The 8,044-nt window shown below is 49.2% G+C and overlaps 1 protein-coding gene and 1 long non-coding RNA gene across 4 annotated transcripts in view; one reads left to right on the top strand and one right to left on the bottom strand.

The window, feature by feature from the left end:
- Positions 1-1,338: 1,338 nt before the first annotated feature.
- LOC110582250 lies at positions 1,339-6,553 on the bottom strand. The gene is made up of 3 exons (XR_002480434.1): positions 6,496-6,553; positions 4,814-4,890; positions 1,339-1,464 (listed from the first exon to the last, which is right to left on the bottom strand). It is a non-coding gene; the product is annotated as an uncharacterized LOC110582250 (long non-coding RNA).
- A 372-nt stretch (positions 6,554-6,925) lies between these two features.
- Positions 6,926-8,044, top strand: part of RNH1 (ribonuclease/angiogenin inhibitor 1) — a 13,269-nt gene continuing 12,150 nt past the window's right edge. Inside the window, exon 1 of one of the 3 annotated variants that reach the window (XM_021692171.2) lies at positions 6,926-6,958. The gene's annotated coding sequence lies outside the window, so the exon portion shown is untranslated. Of the gene's footprint in view, positions 6,959-7,011; positions 7,104-7,280; positions 7,367-8,044 lie in introns of those variants that run through there. The other 2 variants (XM_021692172.1, XM_021692170.1) reach the window with 2 other exon arrangements.

The raw sequence follows: 8,044 nt of genomic DNA, 5'->3' as shown, positions 1-8,044 counted from the left end.
ATCCCAGGACCCTGGGATCATGACCTGAGCCGAAGGCAGATGCTTAACGACTGAGCCACCCAGGCGCCCCCCTTTTTAAAAGATTTTATTTATTTATTTGACAGAGAGAGAGATAGCAAGAGCAGGAACACAAGCAGGGGGAGTGGGAGATGCCCAGTGACTGAGCCATCCAGGTGCCCCCCAACCTATAATTCTATACCCACTAAAGAATATCCTTCAAAAATAGAGGAACACAAAGAAATTTTCAGAAAAGCAAAAACTGGCAGTATTTATCACGAGTAAACTCATGCCAAATGAAACAGTAGAGGGGTTCCTCAGGCAGAAAAAAAAAAAAAAGTAACCCCAGATGGAAGTAGGAAGATGTCAGGATTGAAGAGCAACAAAATTCTAAATGAATACTGACTACATAAATTAATAATAATTTATAAATATTTACTTATTATCATTTATTATTAATTAATGATTATTATTCACAAAGGTCCTTGTACTGTCCAGGTTGTGGCTAAAGTATAAACTTATATTAAGCTTTAATAAGTCAAAGACACATGTATAATCTCTAGAGTAACTACTAAAATAATACTAAAAGAATGCAAAACTACCAAACCAGAGAAAATAATAAAATAAAAATCCAGAAGATGGCAAAAGGAAAAAAAAAAGAGAAAAACAGAAACAGAATAGGCAGAAAAAATAAAGAGCCCAAAATATATCAATGATTAAATTAAATGTAAACAGTCTAAATTTTCCAATGAAAAGAGAGATTGTCAGACTAGGGAAAAAAACCAATGTCAACTACATTCTACTTATAAGAGAACACCTTAAATAAAAGAATCTAGGAATGTTAAGAGTAAGGGAATGGAAAAAAGCGTACCATGTAAGCAGTACCCCAAAGGAAGCTGGCATGGCTGTGTTATCAAAAACAGACTTCCCAACCAGCGTCCCGAGAGATGCACGTCAGCCATCCATCACAGCTGCTAACTCAGGGAGGGAACGGGCAAACTCGGGCGTGCTGCCGTGGCCTACTGCTCTGTCCAGGGGAATCCTGCAGGGCTGGACAAATCAAAGGCATAGCTCCTGGCCAGGTTTGCCAATATTGTTGAACAAACTTGGTAAACGCATTGCAAGAGAAGCCAAAAACTCAAGACACAAGGGTTTGGGAGGGAGGGAGAGATTTATTTTGGATGCTGGCAGCCAGGGGAGGTGGCAGGCTCAGGCCTGAACAGCCAACCTCTCTGGCGTCAAGATGGACCCTGAGAGTTTTACAGAAAGAAGTTCAGGGGGTACGTGCAAGAGAGCAGGCAGAGAGCACGTGATCCTGGGTTGGGGGGATTGGTACGCGTTCAGCGTGTGGTCCTGGCTTGGGGAGGGGACATATGGCGGGTGGTCTTCTAGGCATTCTGTTGCTCTTAGGGCTTTTCTGGCCTGGCAGGTGGAATGTTCCAGTCACTGTAGAACAGCTCATCAATGCTTCAAGCAAGTGCAATAAGAAATCAGAAAAATGGGTTTCAGTTAGTTAGAGTATGAGTTAAGTGCTTGCTGACATAAAGAGGAGCATCTCAAAAGATAAAGAGTCCATTTGCTGAGATGGTAAGATGAGGCTCATGACATAGTCTAGAAATAGAAAAGCACAAACCTAACATAACTGAAAGGAGAAACACAACTGTGGCTAGAGAGTCAATATTCCTCTCTTAAAATAGTTGACAAGACAAAAGAATCCACCAAAGATGTAGATTTTATATTTTTATTTATTTGAAGAGAGAGAGGCAGAGGGAGAGGGAGAAGCAGGCTCCCCGCTAAGCAGGGAGCCGGATGCAGGACTCGATCCCAGGACCCTGGGATCATAACCTGAGCCGAAAGAAGACGATTAACCAGCTGAGCCACCCAGGCGCCCCAAAGATGTAGATTTTAACCAAAGATTCACAAACCTGACATGACTGACATTTGTATTACAAAAACCATCACGAAAGAAATAGAAAAATCTGAATGGTTCTAGAACTACTAAGGAAATAGAATCCATGACGTAAAAACTTCTTCAGAGGGCGCCTGGGTGGCTCAGTTGGTTAAGAGACTGCCTTCGGCTCAGGTCATGATCCTGGAGTCCCAGGATGGAGTCCCGCATCGGGCTCCCTGCTCAGCGGGGTGTCTGCTTCTCCCCCTGACCCTCCCCCGCTCATGCTCTCTCTATCTCATTCTCTCTCTCAAATAAATAAATACAAAAAAAAATCTTTAAAAAAAAAACTTCTTCAGAAGAAAACAAAGACTTCACTAATGGATTTTATAAAACATTTAAGGAATAGTTAGCACCAATATTACACAAATGCTTTGAAAAGACAGAAAATGTGGCAACATTTCCCAACTCACGTTAAGAGGCCTCCACAATCTTGGTGCCCAAACTACCCTCCCAGGTATACATTCAACAGAAACGCTCACATACACTCGGCAAAGGACGTGCATGTTCATAGCATTGCTACCCGTAATAGCCCAAACCTACTGTTTTGGAAACACTTAGCTGTACATCAAGAAGGACTGGGTAAGTCAAACATGGTATATCCATGCAGTAGAAAACATAGCAGGGACACCAACTAGACCACGGCCGCTCACAATGAAATGGACGGCTGTCACTCACTGTTCAGCAAAGAAGATAACATGCCATATAATTCCATTTATATAAAGCCCAAAAACAGGCAAAAATGAGCCTGTGGAAGTAGAGATAAGAAGAGGGTTTTTTTTTTAAATTTTTTTTTTAAAGATTTTTATTTATTTATTTGAGAGAGAAAGAATGAGACAGAGCATGAGAGGGAGGAGGGTCAGAGGGAGAAGCAGACTCCCCGCCGAGCGGGGAGCCCGATGTGGGACTCGATCCTGGGACTCCAGGATCATGACCTGAGCCGAAGGCAGACGCTTAACCAACTGAGCCACCCAGGCGCCCAAGAAGAGGGTTTTTTTAAACCCCTCTGCCTTTGCACGTGCTTTCCTCCGTACCATGTGAGCTCAAGTATCTCCTGCACAAAGTGGCTTCCCTGGCCTCACCAAGGTAGCTGACCGAGGCCTCTGGTGCCCACTACTGCACAGCTGTGCACAGCTGTCCTCACCAGCTCCTGTGGGCAGGCTGGTGTGTCTGACCAGGGGTCCTATAGGAATGTCTAATCTTTGCAATGTTTACATGCAGGAGGGGAAAGAATGTCATCCCTGCGCTGAGATCACCGTGCCAGCACAGGACACAGGACTCCCGAAGCACACGCTGTTCCCTTGACTGGCTGCTTCCTCACTGTATGACTGAAACCAGCAACTTAAAGCCAAACCCTTCTCACTTGTGCCAAGGACCCTGAGCCTGAAAAGGGTATGCAAAAGTTCCCCTACACCTGCCCCCGTGTGAACTTCCTCCTGCCAAATGACAGAACTTAGCCCATAAATTAGAGGGCACTCTACATTCCAAACCTTAGGACAAAACCCATCTGGTCATCTCTGGTGTAAGTTACAAACTATCACTTACATAACCACTCACACAAACTCAGAGCAGCCACCGATCAAGCTAATCCTGAAACACTTGCTACTCCATCCTAAATGGGTTCTATTTCACCTGAGGGGTTGTTGGGGAAAATCCAGTGTGCTCTCTATATTCACTATGAGCATTTTCTGTATGCGCCTTACATTTCAATAAACAAGATATTTTTTAAAGGAATATATTATTTACAGAAGCAGAATAGGAACAGGGACTCCACCCAAAGATACACCTGGGCAGCATCTCACAAACATATACTGGGGTTTCTCTCCTTGGCTCCCCCGTTCCTGTTTCCTGAGACCCTCTATGTTGGGATGCTGCAACAGGCATTGAGGAAAAGGCAAAACGAATCCAAAGGCTATTTCAGAAAACATGTAGTTTGGTGGGGACTGAAGCCTATGGGGCAGGTGGGAAGGGGCTGGATCGAGAAGACAGAATGAACACTGGAAATGAGCAAGAGTGGTCCCCTCTGGGAGGGGACAATGTGAAACTGGGTGGGGGAGTACTTCTATATACCAAAAATCCTAAGTCCCACATCAGCTGAACTAAGTTTAAAAATAAAGATAAAGATGGGACGCCTGGGTGGCTCAGTGATTAAGCGTCTGCCTTCGGCTCAGGTCATGATCCCTGGGTCCTGGGATCGAGCCCCACATCCGGCTCCCTGCTCAGCGGGGAGCCTGCTTCTCCCTCTGTCTGCAGCTCCCCCTGCTTATGCTCTCTGTCTCCTTCTCTCTCTGACAAATAATTAAATAAAATCTTAAAAAAAAAAAAAAGACATAACTGGGAGAATCAGGTGAGCTCCAAAATAAAGACATAAGTTCCTGTGAATCCCATGCAGCCTGCCTTGTGGCCCACGTACTGTCTGGGAGAGGGTTCAGCCACATGTATGGTGGTAACCTTCATGCTCGGCTTCATAGGGTGTCTCAAAGTCGACAAGCACCTTCCCTCATGTTCCTCACTGATTCTCACAGCAGACAAGTCCTCACATCCCTATGGGATGTCACAAAGGGGAGCAAACAGCCTCAGGGCGAAACGTTTGTTTTAAATAGTTCTCTTTATCAAGAATTTTGGGAAACAAATCTAATAGGTTATGGCATAGAAAAGAATAAAATGAAAGTAGACCACTTTAGCAGCTTTCCAAAAAATGTAACTCTTTTGGTAGGCAAGGAAGCCAGTCCCAGAGTCAGCCCAGTGGAGCCCTTCTGGTGTCCTGTGATGAATTCTAAACCTCACACTCAGATTCCAACTCAAAGTGCCTTGTTTTTGCAGCATACACTTGCATAAACAATATTTGGAGCTCATGTGAGCATTTACCTGCATTATGTCAGAGAATCCTCACTGCCCAGAGGGAGGGACTGGGTGGTGCTAGTGTCCAGATGAAAATGACCAAGCTGGTCATCACAGGGAAAGGTCACCCCAGGTCAGCTGGTTCCAGGCCCTGTGCTCAACCATCTCCTTTAAAGACCACCAGAAGAGCAGTTTAGTACAATCTAACGATCAGCTCTGGCATGTAGTTCCCTTACTTGCAAACTTCATCTGCCAAAATGTCAATTCTGAGAATTGGGGACTAGCCCACAACTTACTTGTTGATAAGCACCCAAAATATAAGTCATAATGTTTATGTACCAAAGTTCATAATGTTTATTTGTGTAAGAACATTTCCAATTGGTGCTCAGACATTTACTCACTTTAGGCACAATTCCAACAGCCTTTGATAGTATTTCCCATTAAACACAAAGAAATGAGGGGCGCCTGGGTGGCTCAGTCGGTTAGGCAGCTGCCTTCGGCTCAGGTCATGATCCCAGAGTCCTGGGATCGAGCCCTGCGTCGGGCTCCCTGCTCAGTGGAGAGCCTGCTTCTCCCTCTCCCTCTGCCTGCCTCTCTGGCTACTTGTGTTCTCTCTGTCTCTGTCAAATAAATAAATAAAATCTTTAAAAAAAAATAAACACAAAGAAATGAACTAAAACAGGGACAGCAAGACTGGGCGCATCAGGCAGCAGGCACACTTTAAGATGCCACAAGAGCATCACTGTATTTCAGCAAAAACAGTTGATGGTGGTTTCTTCTCCCTCCTCTGAACAACCCAGCTGTGTGATACCCGGAGGGTACCAGTGACCTCTGCGTTCTCCCACCTGTGGCTCCAGGCTGCAAGCTCGGCCTGGCTTACCCCTTCTTCCTCCCAGGCACCTGCAGTGGTGCTGGCCCACAGAAGGTCTCCCAAAGTGTGTGCAAATTAATTTTAGAAAAGTTAATCACAGTCAATGATTCACGGCAAGTGAATAGTATAATTAAACAGTTTCTATTAAAGTTGTTAAAATAAAACTTCAGCACTTGAAGAAGTAAGTTCTCAGGAAAAGCCATTTCTTTTTTTTTTTTTAAGATTTTATTTATTTATTTGAGACAGAGAGAATGAGAGAGACAGAGAGCACACGAGAGGGGGGAGGGTCAGAGGGAGAAGCAGGCTCCCCGCCGAGCAGGGAGCCCGATGCGGGACTCGATCTCGGGACTCGATCCCGGGACCCTGGGATCATGACCTGAGCCGAAGGCAGTCGCTTGACCGACTGAGCCACCCAGGCGCCCGGAAAAGCCATTTCTTTCTGAAGCACCCTCCCATCCCTTTTGCTGCAGCAGGAACTGGCGCTCCTGGAGGACAGGTACCTTTCTTCCCCTCCTCCGTACCCAGCTTTCCATTTCACATCCTCGGCTGAGCACCACTTGTTCACTCGGCGGACACGGGCCACGCCCCTCAGCTCCTGGCCCCTCCTCCCAGGCTTCCCCCCCCCCAGGGATCTCTGCCTGCTCGGCTCAGTGTTGAATCCTCAGCACCTACAACACAGCGGGCACAGAGGCGTTACACAAGAAATATTTATTGAATGAATGCATTTAGTGAGACACAGAATTATTAAGTTCTTGACAATGATAGATAAAGGAACCACTGTCCATTGATTACGAACGTTGCCTTAATGAACAACGCTTTCATCTTTGTGTCTATCTACCTATGTGTACTGCCCAGCTCTACCAAGTAGTCGGTGCTCCGCAGAGTACCGCCGTGCAGAATGTCCAGCCCCAGACTTTGCCCCAAGTCGCCGAACCGAGCCCCCAGCCCCGTCACGTTAATGTGACCGCCTGGGCCGGACGTCCCAGGCACACCTGCCAGGCGGGACACCGGGAGGGCCGCACCGGAACGCCGCTCCGCCCCGCCGCCACGTCCCGCCACGGAGAGCGTGCGTCCGCCCCATGCGAGGCCCCGCCCCCGAAGCGAGGCCCCGCCCCGACGCAAGGCCCCGCCCATAACACTCAGGCCCCCCCGCAGAGCCTGCGTCCGCCCCACGCGAGGCCCCGCCCCCGACGCCCAGGCCCCGCCCCACCGCCCGTCCCGACGCGGCAGCAAGACCGCGCCCCGCCAGGCCCCGCCCCGGTCGGGCGTGGGCCCTCCCTCTCCCAGTCCGTGGTCTGGAGGTCAGTGACTCCTGCGGTCCGTGCCTGGGGTCCGCTCTTACCGGCGCCCGCCTGTGGACGCGCGCCGGGCGCTCCTGCGGCCATGCTGCCCGGGATAAACGCGCGCTCTTGAAGCGACACTGGAGAGCGGGATGCAGGAGCAGGGGTAGCGGGGTACGGCGGGAGGAGGAGTGGGGGGGGGGAAGCGCGTCGGGGCTGGAAGTCGGCGCGTGCCGGTGACGTCAGGGCGTCCAAGTGCGCCCTCGCGCGTGCGCACCTGCCGCCAGCCTGCTTCCCGGGGCATGCTGGGAGTCCCTGCGCTGGGGCACTGGGTGCGCGCCTGCGTGGTCTGCGTCTTGGTGGTTCTCCGCATACGTTCTGGAGGTTCGATCTGATCCCTTGGTCTTTTGGCGCCCAGCAAGTATCCAAGTAAGGGCTGGCTAAGCCGACATTTTACCCCAAGTTGAGTAACCCTCGACCGTTATTCCCCAAAGAACAGCCCCCCCCACCCCGGGAGGACAGCCCTGGCAGAGAGGACTTTCCCGGGTCACCGCACAGGATGCTGGGCCTTGGGCATAGCCATCTCCACTCCCGGCAGCTCTGCCCGAGTCTGGGCATCCGAGAACCCTGGGGAGAGCTGGATGGACAAATCACGTGGGGACGACAAAAACGTAAATGGGACAGCACGTCGGGGGGAATTGGCTGAAATTGAAAAGGGGAGCCCAGGCACTTTGCATTATTGGGCTGGCATAACTGGCTCGCAGGTATGGGGACACGGGAGTGTGGGCAAAGCTGGTGGACTTTGCAGCGTTTCCGGTCGGCAGGTGGGCAGTGTCTTGGAAGGACCTCAGAACCAGGCAAGCCCCCCTCTTGGGTGGTGTACCAGGAAGATAACCACGTGGGAGAATATGCTGTAAAGCCAGAAAAACCTGAAAGCAGTCTAAATGTCAATCTGTAGAAATTGGTTGCGTAAACTGGCTATGTTCAGACAGTTGCATGATGTGGCCATTAAAAATTAGACTGTGTGGGGCGCCTAGGTGGCTCAGTGGGTTAAGCATCTGACTCTTGGTTTCAGCTCAGGGTCCTGGGATCGAGTACTGCATCGGG

Source organism: Neomonachus schauinslandi, chromosome 11 (genome assembly GCF_002201575.2).
Source record: "Neomonachus schauinslandi chromosome 11, ASM220157v2, whole genome shotgun sequence".
NCBI lineage: Eukaryota > Metazoa > Chordata > Mammalia > Carnivora > Phocidae > Neomonachus > Neomonachus schauinslandi.
Note: the sequence above shows the minus strand (reverse complement) of the source record. Positions and strands in the feature narration are given on the sequence as shown.